Consider the following 17,279-nt stretch of genomic DNA (forward strand, 5'->3'; position numbering starts at 1 on the left):
GTCACTTAGCCTCTCTGAGGTCATTAATTCTCCCCCAGATGGGAGCTCCCCATCTATGGCATCTGTTTGAGCTACTTCTAAAAGTCAGTCACCATTGGCTGTGGGCACGGTTTGAAATCACATCTTTCTTTTGCCCTAAACACAGGCAACTCAAGAAACTTCCCTGCAATCAGTGTGTGGCTTGAAAAGCTGACTGACGTTGGCTAGCAGCTCAGACACCACTCTTGTCAGAGTCCTGAAGGATAGACTTAATGTCTCATTCATCAGAAGGGCCTCAAATTCTTCTATGGGGAGGGCCTGATTGCACTCTGTGTGGCCTGTTTCCAAACCCAGGTGCACCAGACTCACACAATCTCTCCTACAGAACAAGTTGCCCAGAAGAATATGGCTTGCCTTGGGAGAAGATGAAGATCCTTTGCTGAATGTAGATGGAGGGAGTCAATGATGACAAGTTTAAGACCATCTCCAATGCTGAAACCTGAAGGGGATCATTCCTCAGTGTTTTGTATTCTCTTATCCTAAATGGATATCATGTACTTTCACAATGAATCAAACTGGATTCAGTAATTTACAAAACGAAACAAAACTTGAGACTACTACCAGGGCAATCTTCTGTCCATACAGGTAAGTTCCTCTTTTCCCCAGAGTCCTACACAGTCTCCCCAAGACTAGTAGTTTATACCACCCCTAAAAGGGAAACATACTTGGAGCTTGATGGACAAGTAGACATCCTCAATGGGTCTACATTGTCCAAGTGACTCACTGACTTTGCTCTTGAAGTAGAAGGCTATACAAGAACCACATAGACTGTCTTTTCTTTCTCCAAGAGGCAGGGTGTATCAGGAAATCTTATCTCTCTAGAAGATCTAGTGCTCAAACTCCTGGCCTCAAGTACACTTAAATTTGAAGTTACTCACAAGGTAATTTTCTAAAATAATGTTGTCTTGGAAATTTCTTCCCTGCTAGAGGGCTAGATTTTGAGACTTAAGAAGTTTGAAGATTGGGGATTAGGATAAGGGTTTTGGGGTTTCCCTCCTGGGTTGTTGTGTCTTCCACTGCCATATGCTTCTGCTCTAAGTTGCCATTGCTGCTCCTAGTGGTGGTGGTGGTAGAAAGAGGAATGACATCCTGAGAAGTCACAAGAGAAAAGGGGAAGATCAAATCCTCAAGAAAGCTGAGAGTCCTGAGAGTTGGATCAATTTTCTTTTATAGACCATGAGGAAGAGTGACTGATTCTTCAGCCAACCAATCATGGTGTCTCACCACATTAATGTGTATTTACAATATTGATTATGTAGCTAATCTTTTTGGGTGACTCAAATTTCCTACCATGAAACTGTGATTAGTAAATGTCTACCCTCTACTTAGGACATGAAAATATAGTAAAATTAGATGAGGTATCATAGACTTTATAGCTAAACCTTGAAGTCAGCTAAGTCAACCCTCTCATCTTAAAGAGGAACAAATTGAAGACTAGCAAACTCGAATGTTCTCCTTGAGTTTCCACTGGCATGGTTGTTGTCCTTTGTTCTTGAAGAGAACCAAAATGGCACCACTGTATAAGAGTCAAGTTGCAATGTGTCCGACTGTGGTTGATCAAACCAATATGAGCTCAGAATGCTCTACCACAGGTCGGGCACAAATAGTCCATGTGAACATTTGGGGTGGATTCTTTAAATTTGTGCATCTAAATTGTGCATGAGTTTCTTTTGACCTATTTCAATTCTGCTTTGCTCATAGAGTACAGAGCCTTCTTTGATGAAGGCATGCCATGCTGGGTGGTCCTGTGTCATTGTCTCCCATGTCATGAAATCAATTCACACTGATGGTAAGGAACAGAGTTAATATTCAAATACTTTCATCAATAAAAAGAGAGAAAGAAGGCAAGAAAGAGAACCAAATGGAAGAGTTCTGGGGATGAAAGGATTAAGTTTGGGGCACTTATTTTCTTCTTGGCTACTTGTAGGAAGATGACTGGGGAGTGAAGTACATGCTAATCGATGCTAATTAAACTCATGGGAACTGATGAGATCACCAAATGAGAAAAGAGAAAGGGGCCTATGACAGAACCTTGTGAGATACACAGAAGTAGTGGGCATGACATGGATGGAAATCCTAGCCAAAGACATTGAGGAGTGATCAGATAAGTAAGAGCACCAAGAAAGCAAAGTCACACAAACCCAGAGATAAGAGAATATCCAGGAGGGGAAGGTGGTCTTCAGTAGAGTTAAACACTTCAGTCAGGTCAAGAAGGAAGAAGAAAAGGCCATTTGGTTTGGCAATTAAGAGAGCATTAGAAACTTTGGAGGGAGCAGCTTCAGATGAATGATGAGGTCAGAAACCAGATTGCAGACGGTTTAGAAGAAAGGAAGAGGAAGTAGGGTCATCAAATGTAGACAGCTTTTTCAAAGAGTTTAGTTGAGAATGGGATGGGAGATATAGGATATCTGTCAGAGACAGTAGAATTTTGTGAGGGTTCTGTAAGGCTGAAGATTGACTCTGGGCATTCTTTTTTCCTGGAAGAGAATTAGATTAAAATCTTCCTGTATGTGAATGTGGTCTATTCTGTGGTTCATGTTAATGTAGGATTTCTTTTGACTACAGTGTTTGTAATTATCCCACTTCACCTCAACTGGTATTATTATCGAACCTGTTGTCAAGCATACTCATTTCTACAGTCAATTCAGGGAAACTGGGTTGTGATGAGAATAACATATCGCTTGATGATCTCATGATGAATCAACTGGGCTTGTTATTTAATGTTCAATATGTTGAAATAGGTGCATAAGTCAATTGTGACATCCATAGAACAGGTAGTGTTGCTCTTAGCTCCAAACATTCCCAATTATTAGAGGCAGTACATTCCCAAAGATGACATTTTAGAGTAGATTACTCTAGGGTGAAATCCTGACTGCTTATTTGTTGTTGCTCCCTTTGTTTGGGCACTGGTGGAAACCGTCAAGTGAGAAAAGGTGAAAAGAAGCTATGTGCAGGTATTTATTAGACAGCAGCAATTGTTGCACAATGGAAAGAATGCTGAATTTAGGATCAAATAATTTGGGTTTGAGTCCTACCTCTGCCACGATCTGTGTGATCCTAGACAGATCACTTAACCTCTTAGCCTTTGTTTCCTCATCTATGAAATGTTAAGGTTGGATTAGATGATTTTAAGGTCTCTTCCAGCTCTAAATCTTATGTTTCTAAAGCATGATATGATACAAGAAAAAAATTTTCTAACAAATAGAAATGTCCAAATTGGAATATATGGCTTTTACAGGTATTTCATTATTGGAAATCTTTGAGCAAAGGCTGGAGGCCTGCTTGTCAGGGCTGTTATAGAAGGGATTACTGTTCTGGTAACTGGTTAGGCTAAAAAGTATTTTCAACCTGAGATTCAGTGAACCCTGATTATGTTATTCCTCTGATCAAAGACCTTTAATGACTTCCGATTGCTCATAGAACAAAGACAAATTCCTTAGGCCAACATTTAATGCCTCCCCATGATCTGGCCCTTTCCTCCTCCTATCTCTTTCATTCACTCTATACCCCAGCCAAACTGGACTGCTCACTAGTCATACACTTTCTTTCCCCCATGCTCTTAGTCATGAAGTTAATAAGGCTGTTCCCCCTGTTGGAATGCTGTCTACTTTTACCTGTTCATCCATTGAGGCATTAGGTGTGTCCAATGCTGCTCTGAAGAGTAGATCAGTCAGTGAGAAGGCTAAGGAATTCAGCAAATCCTTCCTTTTGATACTGCTCTGGATATCTATCTATCAGTAACTTTTAACTTTGCACCTAGACTCAGATTCAATTTAAGCTCTTCTTCAATGTAATTGTCTTAGAAATGGACCTTCTGTTGGCCAAGTGGGCAGACCTCTTAGACTACTAAAGACATTGGTTGATCTCTAGCATTTTCAATTTATGATCTTTATTCAGATTAAAACAAACAGACCTCATTTATTAAGTGCCTATTGTGTGCAGAGGGCTGGAGATGAGATAAAGTGTAGAAAAATCAATTTGATTCAACATTTTTACATTTTTGTTTGTTATCAGTAAAGCTTTAAAAAAAAGTTAGTATAACAGAGGACAGAGAACTGGCCTCAGAGTAAGAAATATCTGGGTTCAAATGCTACCTCTGAGATATATATAGGCTGTGTGACCCTGGACAAGTCACAACCTCTTAATGCCCTAGACAATTCTCTAAAACAAAGCATGTACTGATCTGCATTGTTAGGGGGAGTTGTTTTATTGGATTGTCCAAATATCAGTGAAATCACAGTTTAATACAAAACAAAAATAGCTAAAATACATGGCCCCTGCCCTCATTAAACTTAATGTCTAGTAAATTAAGACAGAAATTTAGGTAACCATCATATATAATACATACAATGGAGAGGTTAAAAGACCTCTGATTGGTTGAAGAGTCAAGATCATTACTGATTCTGGGGAGTGACAGGGAAGGCTTCATGTGGAAGGGGGCATTTGAACTTGACTTTTAATGATTTGGGTAGGAATTCAGCAAATGACCAAGGAGAGGAAGAACATTCTAGGCATAGAGACAATGTAAGCCAAGTCACAAAGACAGAAAAATCATACAGATCAAAGTCTAGTTTGGAGGCAGCTGGTGGAACAGTGGATGGAGCACTGGGTCTGGAGATAGGGGGACTTGAGATCAAATCCAGTCTCAGACACTTACTAGCTTTGTGACCCTGGGCAAGTCACTTAGCCTCTTTTGCCTCAGTTTCCTCAAATGTAAAATAGAGATGATACTAGCATCTACCTTCTAGGGTTGTTGTGAGGATCAAATGGGATAACAAATGTAAAGTAGCAGTTAGCGTATAGTGGCACATATTTGTAAAAAGCCTGGCATGTGGAAGGCTCTATAGAAATGATTGTTCTCTTCCTTTTCCCTTCACTGGTTTGACTAAAGCATGGGAAATATTGTGGACAGTTATATGAGAAAATCTTGGAAAGGTAGGGTGGAACCAGATTGTGGAGGGTTTTGAATGCCTGACAGTGGAATCTGAAACTTTCTCAGTAAACTTTTGAGCAGAGGAGCGACATGGTAAGGTCTACACCTAAGGAAGATTAGCATGACATGGGTATGAAGGTACTCTGGAGCAGGGATAGGATGGAGGCAGGAAAGCTTGTTAGGCTAGTGCAGTTACCCAAGTGGGTGGCAATGAGGGCTTATGCTAAGTTGGTTGCAGCACATATAGAGAGGTAAGGATAAATTTGAGAGAAGGATTTGGTAATTGGCAAGAAGTGATAGAGAAAATTCAAAGAGGCTTCAAATACATGAGACACATGGTCCCGTAGATAGAAAGTGAAGTCAGAAGAAAGAACAGAAAACATAACAAATCCAGTTTAGGACAAATTTTTCGGTTTGAGGTGATGGTGAGACATCCAATTGGAGAATCACAGAATTTGAGATGTATACGGGTCCCTGGCTGTCATTTAGTACAACCCATGCAAGAAAGGAATGGCCCCTGTACTGTATCTGACAAATGGTTAGCTAGCTTCTGTTGAAGAACTCCAAGGATGGGAATCCAACCCAATCTTGAGGCATCCAATCCAGCTTTTGGACAGCTCTAATTGTTAGAATTTTTCTTGACATTGAACCCAAATTGACCTTTTTTGCAACTTCTACCCATTATATCTACTTTCTTCTGCCTAACAGAACAAGTCTAATCCCTCCTAATGACAGCCCTTTCAATACCTGGAGACAGCTATTGTGTTTGAGTCTTCTCTTCTCCAGTTCCTTCAGTTGCTTCTCAGATGACATTAGCCTGGTTGCCATCCTCTAGACTAAACACACTCCAGATTATCAATGTCCTTTCATCAATCCATAAACATTTATTAAGTACCTGCTGTGTGCCAGGTACTGTGCTAAGCTTTGTAAACCATAGCCCTCAGAACTAAACACAGTATCTCCAGATGAGATATGACAAGGGATCTTTTCAGTCCTTTTTTTTAAGTCATGTCTAACTCTTGGAGTTTTCTTGGCAAAGATACTGGAGTGGTTTGCCATTTCCTTCTCCAGCTCATTTAACAAATGAGGAAACTGAGGCAAACAAAGTTAAGTGACTTGCCCAGGGTCACAAAGCTAGTAAATGTCTGAGGCTAGATTTGAACTCAGGTAGATGAATCTACCTGACTTCAGGTCCAGCACTCTGTCCGCTTTGCCACCTAGCTACCCAATATTGGAACTATCATCTCCCTATTCCTGACAATCATGCCTCTCAATGCAGTCTAAGCTTACATTTACCTTTTTGACTGCCACATCACACTGTGGACTCATTAAGTTTGCAGTCCACAAAAATCCTTGGATCTTTGGGAACAACTTTATTTTTTTTCTGCCTCCTCCATCTTGTACTCATCAAGGTGATATTCATACCTGAGTGTAAGACTTCACATTTGTCCCAATTGAGTTTCATGTTATCGGATTCTGTACAGTGAATCTGTCGGGGGGGGGGGGATTAGGTGATGATTTAGAGAAGCTCTGAGGAATGAAAGAGAGTTGTTGAGAGATGACTACAAATATCTCACTGAAGTAAGAGACTGTCATTTCCTTAGGGACTCGAGGAGAAAAGAAAAGGTTTGGAACATTGACTGTAGGGAACGAGGTAAGGAATTACTAAGAGCGGAGTAGGAGAATTGTCAAGCACATTCAAAGGTCCAGCAGAGGTTATAGACCAACCCAGGCAAGTCTTGTCCCTCCTCTCCATTGGTACTATTAGCAAACTTCCTCATCTCATCATACACACTCTCAACCTTGCCCAAGGCAATCCATCTTTGCCGTGAGGTCAAGTAGACAGGATATTAGTGCTTCACTTTCCCTTGCTACTGTACCAGTGACTGTCAGAACTATGAACCCAGAACAAAACAGCTGACCTGGACATCATGAAGAATGTTCTTCTCTCCATCCTCCACTTAGGTGTCAAAGTCTAAGTCCACTTAGGTCCCAAAGCACAGGTCTGACCATGTCATGTTGCTGTTCAGTCGTTTTTCAGTTATGTATGACCCTTCACAACCCTGTTTGGGGTTTTCTTGGCAAGGATAGTGGATGGTTTGCCATTTCCTTCTTCAGCTTCTTTTAAAGATGAGCCAATACAAAATATACGAAAAGTAAATATTGAACAATTTTGAAGGGAGAGGACCCTAACAAGAGGAGTGGGGGTCATAATCACAAAATTTGAGAATTGGAAGGGACTTTAGTGACCATCTAGTCTAACACATGTAAAGTCACACTGTAACAGACTGAACAATTCATTATCCATTCTCTGCTTAAAGACCTCTAAGTGGATGGATTCAACACCCCTCAAGGCAAGCAAATAGGATATATAAAGCACTTTCCACCTCTGGACAGCTCTGACCATTAGGAAGTTTTTCCTGAAATAAAACCACAATTTGCTTCTTTTCAAATTTCAATCACTTTTCCTGGTTCTGCTCTCGGGGGAAAGGAGGCAGAGGAAGCAATTAGGAAAAGTCTAATCCCTTCTCCACAAGGCAGCCTTCTAAAACTTGAAGCTGCCATCCTGTCCTCCCTTGAGTTTTCTCCTGGCCAGAAAAGTCCAATTCCTCCAATTGATTTTCATATGTCATGACCTCAAGGTCCTTCACCATCCTGATTGTCCTCTGGGAAAGGCCTCATATAAAGGTATCATTTAGCTGAGCCCTAAAAGAAGGCTGAGATTTCAAAATCCCAGGTGAAAGTTAGGAGGGAGTGCATTCCAGACTTGGAGGATGACCTGTGCTAGAGGTGCTGATGAGGTTTCAAATGGGCCAGTTTGGTTGGAAAGTAGTGGAAGGAAAGTAGGAAGAATAATTGGCCTGGAAAGACTGGTAGGAATCAACCTGTGAAGAGTTTTAAATGCCCCAAAGAGGAGCTTGTATTTTACCCTAGCAGCTGTAGGGAATCTTCGAAGGCTTTTGAGCAGGGTCAGACTTGTACTTTAGGAATATCAATTTGATGGCTATGTAGAAGATTAATCAGAGAAACTAAAGATTGGATTCAGGGACATCAATAGGGAGACTAGCATAATAGTCTAGCATAATAGTCCAGGTGAGAGGTAAAGAGAGCCTGATCTCTTTACCTCAATCTGTCTGTGTGAACCAGGGTGGTAGCTATGTGGGAAACAAAAAGGGGATGGATGGAAGGCATGTTATGGAGGCAGAATTGACAAGACTTGGCAACTGATTGGAAATGGGGAATGAGGGAGGGTAAAGGATGAGTCCCAAGTTATGAAGCTGTGTGACTGGAAGGATGGTGGTATCCTCAATAGAAATAGGGAAGTTAAGAAAAAGGATGTGTTTGGGGAGAGACAATGATGAATTCTGTTTTACACATGTTGAGTTTAAGATGTTAATAGGACATCCAATTGGAAACTGGTAGTTGGTGATGCAGTGCTGAATTTTAGGGGGGAGATTAGGAATGGAGAAATAGATCTGGGAGTCATTTACAGAGAGTCAATTGATCCATCAATGAACATATATTAGGTACCTACCAGGATACAAAAAAAGAGGCAAAAGACAGTCTCTGCCCTCAAGGAACTCACAATCTAATAACTAAGGATATACATAAACAAATATATGCCAACAAGCAATATGCAGAACAAATAGGAAATAATTAAAGGGAAGACAGTAGAATTAAGAAAGATTGGGAAAGGCTTCCTGTAGAAGGGAGGTGGGATTTGAGGGAAGCCAGGAGGCAGAGATGAGGAGGGAGAGCATTCAAGGAATGGGAGATGGAGATAGGAGTAATTAAAATCTTGGGAACTGATGAGATAACCAAGAAAATATGTAGGCAGAGAAAAGAAGATAGTTCAATAAGGGATGCTTAAAGGAAATCCATAGTTAGGGGGATCAGGACATGGATGATGATCCAGCAAAGGAGTCTGAGAAAGGTCAGCTAGACAGGTAGGAAGAGAACCAGGATTAGAGCAAAACCCTGAAAACTCAGGGGATAGAGAATATCCCAGAATGGCCAAGCTTTTCACATGCTTCAAAGATGCGAGAAAGGATGAGGCCTGAGAAAAGGACATTGACCTAGAAATTAAGAGACCAAGAAAGAAGAGAGAGTACTATGACTTGTGGCAGTATGAGCAACTTCTTGGGTACTTCTCTCTAGGCACCATCACAGAAACTCCTGTAATTTGCTCTAGGTCTGTGAGCTTGGCCCCTGAGCTTCTGCTGTTGCAAGAAGGAGATTAAAATAATTTTTGTTGGACTAGCCCTCGATGATGATTCGGATTTGTCACACCTACACAGCTGAGACATACCTGAAAGAGCTCATTTGTCATGTTGACCCAGCAATCAGGCTGAGGTGGTATAGCAAGACTGGTGTGTGGTTCTCCAAGAACTTCTCCTTTGACCATGGGATTGATTTAATCACAGACTTGTGATGCCCTTTTGGCAGAAATGATTGGGATTATTCACTGGAGGATGGTCTGTCTGCTTACTCATAGCAGCAACCAAGTTCGTTTTCTTAGATTTTGCTGCCAGATTTTGTGGTAGTCAATGGGATCCCAATATATTAGTCTAAGTTATATGGCTTTGCTTTGGTTCAGGAATGGCATAACATTATTGATCATTAATTGATTCCTGGCATATACCTTAAAGAGCTGGAGACTGCCTCTCTATCACTTGTCATGGTTTCCTAAAAATTTCTTTTTAACAGGTTCCGTTTCTACTATGATGCCGTTGTTATTCATTTCTCAAAGTCATATCCAACTCTTTGTGCTTCTATTTCGGTTTTACTTGACAAATATATTGTAGTGGTTTGTCCTTCCCTTTCTCTAGCTCATTTTTTTACAGATGAGGGAATTGAAGTAAACAGGGTTAAGTGACTTGCCAAGGGTCACACAGCTACTAAGTGCTTGAGACCAGAGTTGAACTCACAAAGAGGAATCTTTTAGTACTGCTGTGCCACCTAGCTAAAGTCACTCCCTAACTTGTGACTTAACTGATTGTGGTTGCCCCCTGCCTCTTCCCAACGCCTCCATCTATCTGTGTCATAATGAATGCCTATGCACTGATGATGGCAGGATAACGTTGGAGATCCAGGGTCATAGTAATTAGATGACTATCCCTTTTGGAAGGCTTTGAAGCAATAATCCCTTTAATTGAAAAGGCAACACCTGATTGGTGCAATTCTTAAATTAGATGGCTCGCCAAAATAAAAGAGTCTGCCTCTTAGCTGACTCAGTCTCTTTGCCTTGGCCTTCATCAGCAATCCTATTTTCCCTATTGAATAAATTATCTATTGTTGCTCATATGTAACTAGCATCATAAACCTTTAAGCTCTATATAAATATTAGTTATTATTTTTATTGCTACTGCTGTTATTATCATCTTGACTCTGTCTGATGAAGCCGGAGATGTTGCCTGTACTCCTGACATTCCGTAACACATTTTTCATGTTCTTTCAATTTCAGCCACAGTACCATGTAAATCTATATTAAGAACCTGATTACTTGAGACTGGCTTGAGCACATGGTGTGGATGATCCACTGTGGAGAAAGGAAGTGCACTAAGTGGGAAAGAAAGTTTGGGAGGACCCAAAGGAGAAGTAATAGTATAGGTAGAGAGTTTAACATTTATAACTAGACTGTAATTCATGGTGTAGTGTCTGTCTCGCATCACAATACTCAACAACTATTAAGCCCCTACTGTGTGCACAGTATCTGCTAGATTCTGGAGGAGATACAAGGTTCCGTTAAAACATGTCTTTACTCTCATGGGGCTTATGCTTTAGGAGAGGGATAAGACAATACAAATATGAAATTATAAAGCACAATTGCTTTAGAAGTTTATTAGAGAGGTGAAAAATAAAATACTGTCTAAAATGTGAAGGGTATTGTCAACAAGGAGTATCAAGAATGTCTTCTTGGAGGAGGTGGTATTTGAGTTGAGCTATAAAGGCTGGATAGAAATTTGTCAGGCAAAGGAGAGGTAGGACATTTCACACATAGCAAAGGCCTGGAAATGGGAAGGCAAAGAAGGTACTTGTGGGATAGAGAATAGGGGGAGGTATCACAGTGGCTAGAGTGCTGAACCTGAAGTCAAGAAGACCTGAGTTCAAATCTGGCCTCAGACACTAACTGTGGGACCCTGGGCAAGCCACTTAACTCTGTTTGCTTCAGTTTCCTTATCTCTGAAATAAACTGGAAAAAAAGGAAATGGAGAACCCCTCCAGTATCTTTGCCAAGAAAATCCTAAACGGGGCCACAGAGTTGTACATGACTACAAATGATTGAACAACAACAAAAGTGCCCATCTTGAGGCAACTAGATGATTCCGAAGTGCTAGGCCTGGACTCAAGAAAGCCTAAGTTCAAATCCGGTCTCAGATACTTACTAGCTGTATGACCCTGGGTAAGTCACTTAACCTTGTTTGCCTCAGTTTCCTCAAATGTAAAATGAACTGAAGAAAGGAAATGATAAACCACTTCAATATCTTTGCCAAGAAAACCCCAAATGGAGTCACAAAGAGTTGAACAAAACTGAAAAATGATCAAACAACAATGGAGCTAACGTAGGACTATTAGAAGTATATGGAGAGGAGGTGGCTAGGTGGTGCAGTGAATAGAGCACCAGCCCTGGAGTTAGGAGGACCTGAGTTCAAATCAGACCTCAGACACTTAATACTTACTAGCCATGTGACCTAGGCCAAGTCACTTAACCCCAATTGCCCTGCCCTCTATCTCCAGAAAGCAAAAAAAAAAAAAAAAAGAAAAGAAAAGAAAAAAGAAACGAAAAGAAAAAAAAAGAAGTATATGGAGAATGTTAACCAGAGATGAGTTGGAGATAGTGACTTATAGAAGGGGATATTTAAATTGGACAGAGGTTAAATATGAGAATAAATTTCCAACAGAGTTTGAAGAATGTCTTTCCCACAAACTCCCTCAGTGACAACACATTAAAATGAAGAAAAAAAAAATACGGAGGTTTGCAAGAATTACATACAAATTTGTGAAATAGTCCGCATTTTTTTGCCAAAATATATATACACCCCTCCCCCCCCACACACTCATGTATATTTATATCTATACATTTAAATGTCAGGAGAAGAGCTATCTGGGTCACATGCACTAAACCAGATAGAATGTCATCTCTTTGAAGAGAGAGAATTAATCTATTTTTGTCTTCGTATCCCCAGAGATTAGCACAGCTGTGGGCCCATAGTTGTTATTTGTTGTTCATTTTCAGTCATGCTCAAACTTTTACAACCCCATTTAGAATTTTCTTGCCTAATATATTGGATTAGTTTGCTCTTTCCTTCCCTAGCTCATTTTACAGATGAAGAACTGAGGCAAACAGAATTCAGTGACTTTCTTAAGTGTCACACGGTAAGAGTCCGAGTCCAGTTTGAACTTGGAAAGACAAGTCTTCCTGACATCAGGCCTACCACTCCACTCCACTACCTAGCTCCCTTTGCAGACATACCTTGGAGATATTGCGGGTTCCATTTCAGACCACTGCAATTAAATGAATACTGCAATAAAGTGAGTCACAAGAATTTTTTTGGTTTCCCAGTGCATATAAAAATTATGTTTACGCTATACTGTAGTCTATTAAGTCTGCAATATCATTATGTACAAAAAAAAACAATGTACATACCTTAATTAAAAATATTCTAATGCTAAAAAATACTAATCATCATTGGAGCCTTCAGTGTTGTGATCTTTCTGTTGGGAGGGTCTTGCCTTGATGTTGATGGCTGATCAGGGTGGTGGCTGGTCAAGGTTGGGGTGGCTGTGGAAATTTCTTAAAATTAGATGACTATGAAGTTTGGTGTATGCATTGTTTCCTTCCATGAAAGATTCTCTATGTAGCATGGGATGCTGTTTGCCAACATTTTGCTCACAGTAGAACTTCTTTCAAAATTGGATTCAATCCTCTCAAACCTTATAGCTACTTTATCAGCCAAGTTTATGTAATATTCTTCAATATTGTTGTGTCTCAGGGAATAGGGAAGCCATAGGAGAGGTAGAGAGATGGGGGAACAGCTGGTGGATGGAGTAGTCAGAACACAACATTTATCAATCAAGTTTGCCTTCTTAGATTGGTATGGTTTGTAGTGCCCCAAAACAATTACAATAGTAATATCAAAGATCACTGGTCATAGAACACCATAACAGACATAATAATGAAAAAGTCTGAAGTATTGGGAGAATTACCCAGATATGACAGAGACATGATGTGAACACATGCTTTTGGAAAAATGGCATTGGTAGGCTTGCTCAGTGCAGGGTTGCCACAAACCTTCAACCTGTAAAAAAACAAAACAGGGGTGCCTAGGTGGCGCAGTGAATAAAGCACCAGCCCTGGAGTTAGGAGGACCTGAGTTCAAATTCTGCCTAAGACACTTAACATTTACTAGCCGTGTGACCTTGGACAAGTCACTTAACCCCAATTGCCCTGCCTTCCCCCCTCCCACTTAAACCAAAACAAAACAACCTTCTCCTCCCCTCCCCCCCGCCAAAAAAAACCCCTTAATATCTGTGAAGGTCAATAAAGGGAAGCATAATAAAATGAGACTTGCCTGTACAAGATTGGAGCTCTCCATCCCAGAGGCAAATGCTCTGGCCTAGCAGCCCAGAGGAGGTCTGGGGCTCCCAGGGAATGCTGCACAGTCCAAGATCTCGAGTTGGGGGCCATCAACTCCAACCCTCCTCATTTTACCAATAAAGAAACAAGCACATGGAGCTGAAGCAACTAATCAAAGTCATACAGACAAGACCTGTCAGAGGTGGGATTCACCTATTCTGACTTTAAAGCCAGGGCTCTTTCCGTTGTACCATACTGTCTCCCACTTTAACATTTACTAGCTATGTAATTGCATCTAAGTGGTGTATTGGATAGAGTGCCAGACCTGGAGTTAGACTCATCTTCCTGAGTTCAAATCTGGCCTCAGACACTTACTAGCTGTATAACCCTGGGTGAGTCACTTAACCCTGTTTGAATCAGTTTCCTCATCTGTCAAGTGATCTGGAAAAGGAAATGTCAAACTGCTCTAGTATTTTTGCAAAGAAAACCCCAAATGGGGTCATAAAGAGTTGGATACGACTAAAATGACTAAACAAAAGCTATATAATTGTTGGAAAGTCACTTAATTTCAGAGCTTCAGTATTCTTATTTGCCAGATGGCGGCAATAGTTAATGAACAAATGCCTATTAAATTGCCTGTTACATGATTGGCACTGTACTAAGACCTGAGATCAACAAGACAATAGTAATATTTTCCCTCTGAGAAGTTGCATTTTTTGGTCTTTGTTAATGTGTTTGTTTACTCTTAGTTTACAACATTCAGTTCCACAATCCCTTGAGTTTATAATTTTCTTCCCCTCTCTTTCTTCCCCTCTCCCCCATGGCAGCATGCAATCAAGTATGAGATCTGCAAATACTTTCATATTAGACATTAGTCAGGTTGTAAAGAAAGATTGTAACTGATGGAATGAACAATGGGAAAGAGGAAACAAAACCAAACAAGAAAAAGAGAGCAGGTAGTTTGTTTCAGTCTGAATTCAAACTCTGTTCTTTCTAGTTCTTTTTCTGAATGTAGACATCTCCTTCCATCATGAGTCTTTTGGAGTTGTCTTTTAACCTTGCATGCTGAGAAGAGTCCAGTCTATCGAAGTTGGTTGTCACACATGCATTGTGTCTGTAATTGTGTACAAAATTCTCCTGATTCTGCTCTTCTCACTCTGCATCAGTTTGTATAAGTCTCTCCAGGTAAATATGAAGTCCGTTTGCTCCTCATTTTTTATAGCACAATAGTATTCCATTACATTCATATACCACAACTTGTTTAGCCATTCCCCAATTGATGAGCATCCCCTTAATTTCCGATTCTTTGCCACCACAAAAAGAGCTGCAATAAATATTTTTGTACATATGGGTCCTTTTCCCACTTCTATGATCTCTTTGGGATACAACCTGAGAAATGGTATTACTGGGTCAAAAGATATGCAATTATTTATAACTTTTTGGGCATAGTTCCAGATTGCTCACCAGAATGGTCGAATCAGTTAACAATTCCACCAACAATGCATTAGTGTTCCAATTTTTCCACATCCTCTCCAAGAAGCTACATTAAAAAAAAAAACTCAGAAAAAAGTGCCTTAAGCCAAGGGAATGAATCTCTAACAGTGGAGGTTCAGTTACGGTATAGATTGTTAAAGGAGATTTTTCGGGGGACAGAGGACTTTCTTGGTATCCCTCAAGTCCCCACCTTTGGATACAGACTCTGCCTACAGTGAAGGCCGGGCCTATTCTGAGTGATTGTGTATGATCATTTGCTTTAAAAAATATGCTTTGTTCTACCAAGAGCTTAAACAGGTTTTAGAAAGCTAAATCCCTGTGACATTCCCCCATTTCTCAGTAAATTAAGGAGAGGTGAAAAGACTTTAAAAATAATTTCCTGTAGCACAATTCTCCAATTTCCCCATTACTAAAAAAGAAAACAAAACCTTTGTAAAATATATGCATATTAAAGCAAAAAAAAAAAGTCTCATTTTTCTGTATCTAGAAATGTTCCTCATTCTGCTTCCTGAGATGATTATTTCTCTTTTAATGGGTGGGTAGCATGCTCTATGTTCAGGCCTCTAGGACTGTCACTGGTCATTATTTTAGAGTTTTTAAGTCTTTAAAAGACTTTTATTTACAATGTTGTTGTTAATGAATAGTTATCTTGCTTCTGCTTATTTCACTCCATATTGGTTCATGTAAGTCTCCCCACATTTCTCAGAAACCAGGCTTTTCATCAGTTCTTACAGAACAATAATAATATCCCATTACCTTCACATATTATAATTTTGTTCAGTCATTCTTAATTGATTGACAATACCTTGACTTTCCAGTTTTTTACTACAGCAAAGAGAGCTGCTATAAATATTTTTGTTCACATGAAATATTTTCCTCTTTCTTTAATCTGTTTGAGACATAGGCCTTGCATTTATCACTGAGTCAAAAGATACGCAGTTTGGGGACTTTCAGGGCATAGTTCCAAATTTTCAGAAACACTGGACAAATTCACAGCTCCATCAACAGTGCATCAATGTACCTACTTTCCTCACAGTCCCTCTAATAATTATTTTCCTTTTTTGTCATTTTTCCTATCTAATGAGTGTGAGAAACTCAGAATTTTTTTGCATTTCTCTTAGTGATTTGGAGCATTTTTTTCATATGATTATTGATAGCGTGAATTTCTTCTTTCGTCTGCATCTTAGGATATTTAAATTAAAACTTTTATCTTTTGAGAAGGGATTTTAATTTTTGGAAATAATAAAACCTAATGATGATATTTTTAGTCAAGATAGAAGAATTTGCTGTTAGGAAACAGAACTGATTTTGTGTGTATATTTGTACGTGTGTGTGTGTGCATGTGTGTGTGTTTGGGGGAAGAGGCTTATAAACAGAATCAGAAGACTGTTTCCTAAGAGAAATTCTAAAAATATTTTGATCCATAGCATCATTTGGAATATGTATATAACCTTTCATAGTGACTTCTTTTAGATCTATAAGTTCTGATATATTGGTTTTAAAAGTAGTCTGGTTCTTTTATAGTCATACTTAATATGTATAATAGAATGATTTTTCACCTCTCAAAGTGCTTTCACAGGCCTTATTCTCATTTGGTTCCCATAATAATGTTACGAGACAGATAGAGCAGGCATTATCCCCATTGTACAAAAAACACCCCAAGACTGTGGTTAAGTGACTTGTCCAAAATCATTCAGTAAGTAGACGGTGGGATGGGACTAAAGCCCAAGTCTTTAACCTGTTGTGATAGTAATGGCATTTAAAGATTCCCCTGTATTGGCTTGGTTTTCAAATTGATTGTGTTAAAACCCAGAGCTTGTTAATCCCACCTGTGGGATGGACTTGTTGATGTGAAAAGAGAGTCCTAAACTGGGAGGAGCTGGTGACGTAGATTTGGAGAGACAAGAGAGAGGCGGAAGACCTTTTTGGAAGCAGCACCCACGTGGATGCAGAGAGAGAGACTGAGAAGGATTGCTGGGGCCACTTTGAATTGCCCTGGACTTTTGAGACCTGCCCCCTGAGCTGCCAAGGACTGAGGAGACATGGCTGTTTTGCTGGTACTTTGTCTGTCTGTTTTGATGTTGTTTTGCCAGATTTGTCCACTGGTGAAAGACAGTCCTGTTGTTGAAGAAGTCCTGGAACCTGGCTTTTGTCTAAGAAGCCCTGAGACTGTCCTGCAGACAGAGAGTGAATACTGTCCACTGGTGAAGGACAGTGCTGTTGTTGCAGGGGTCT

The 17,279-nt window shown here is 40.0% G+C and overlaps 1 long non-coding RNA gene across 3 annotated transcripts in view; it reads left to right on the plus strand.

Moving 5' to 3' along the window:
- Positions 1-49: 49 nt before the first annotated feature.
- The window catches only part of LOC138155476 (uncharacterized), a 52,470-nt gene continuing 35,240 nt past the window's right edge, over positions 50-17,279 (plus strand). Inside the window, exons 1-2 of one of the 3 annotated variants that reach the window (XR_011166840.1) lie at positions 50-624; positions 1,741-1,828. This is a non-coding gene — a long non-coding RNA (uncharacterized lncRNA). The remainder of the gene's footprint in view (positions 625-1,740; positions 1,829-17,279) is intronic. The other 2 variants (XR_011166841.1, XR_011166839.1) reach the window with 2 other exon arrangements.

This window comes from Petaurus breviceps, unplaced genomic scaffold, assembly GCF_028583685.1.
Source record: "Petaurus breviceps papuanus isolate PSGF00001 unplaced genomic scaffold, PetGlider_PUasm1.0 91133, whole genome shotgun sequence".
NCBI classification, from domain to species: domain Eukaryota; kingdom Metazoa; phylum Chordata; class Mammalia; order Diprotodontia; family Petauridae; genus Petaurus; species Petaurus breviceps.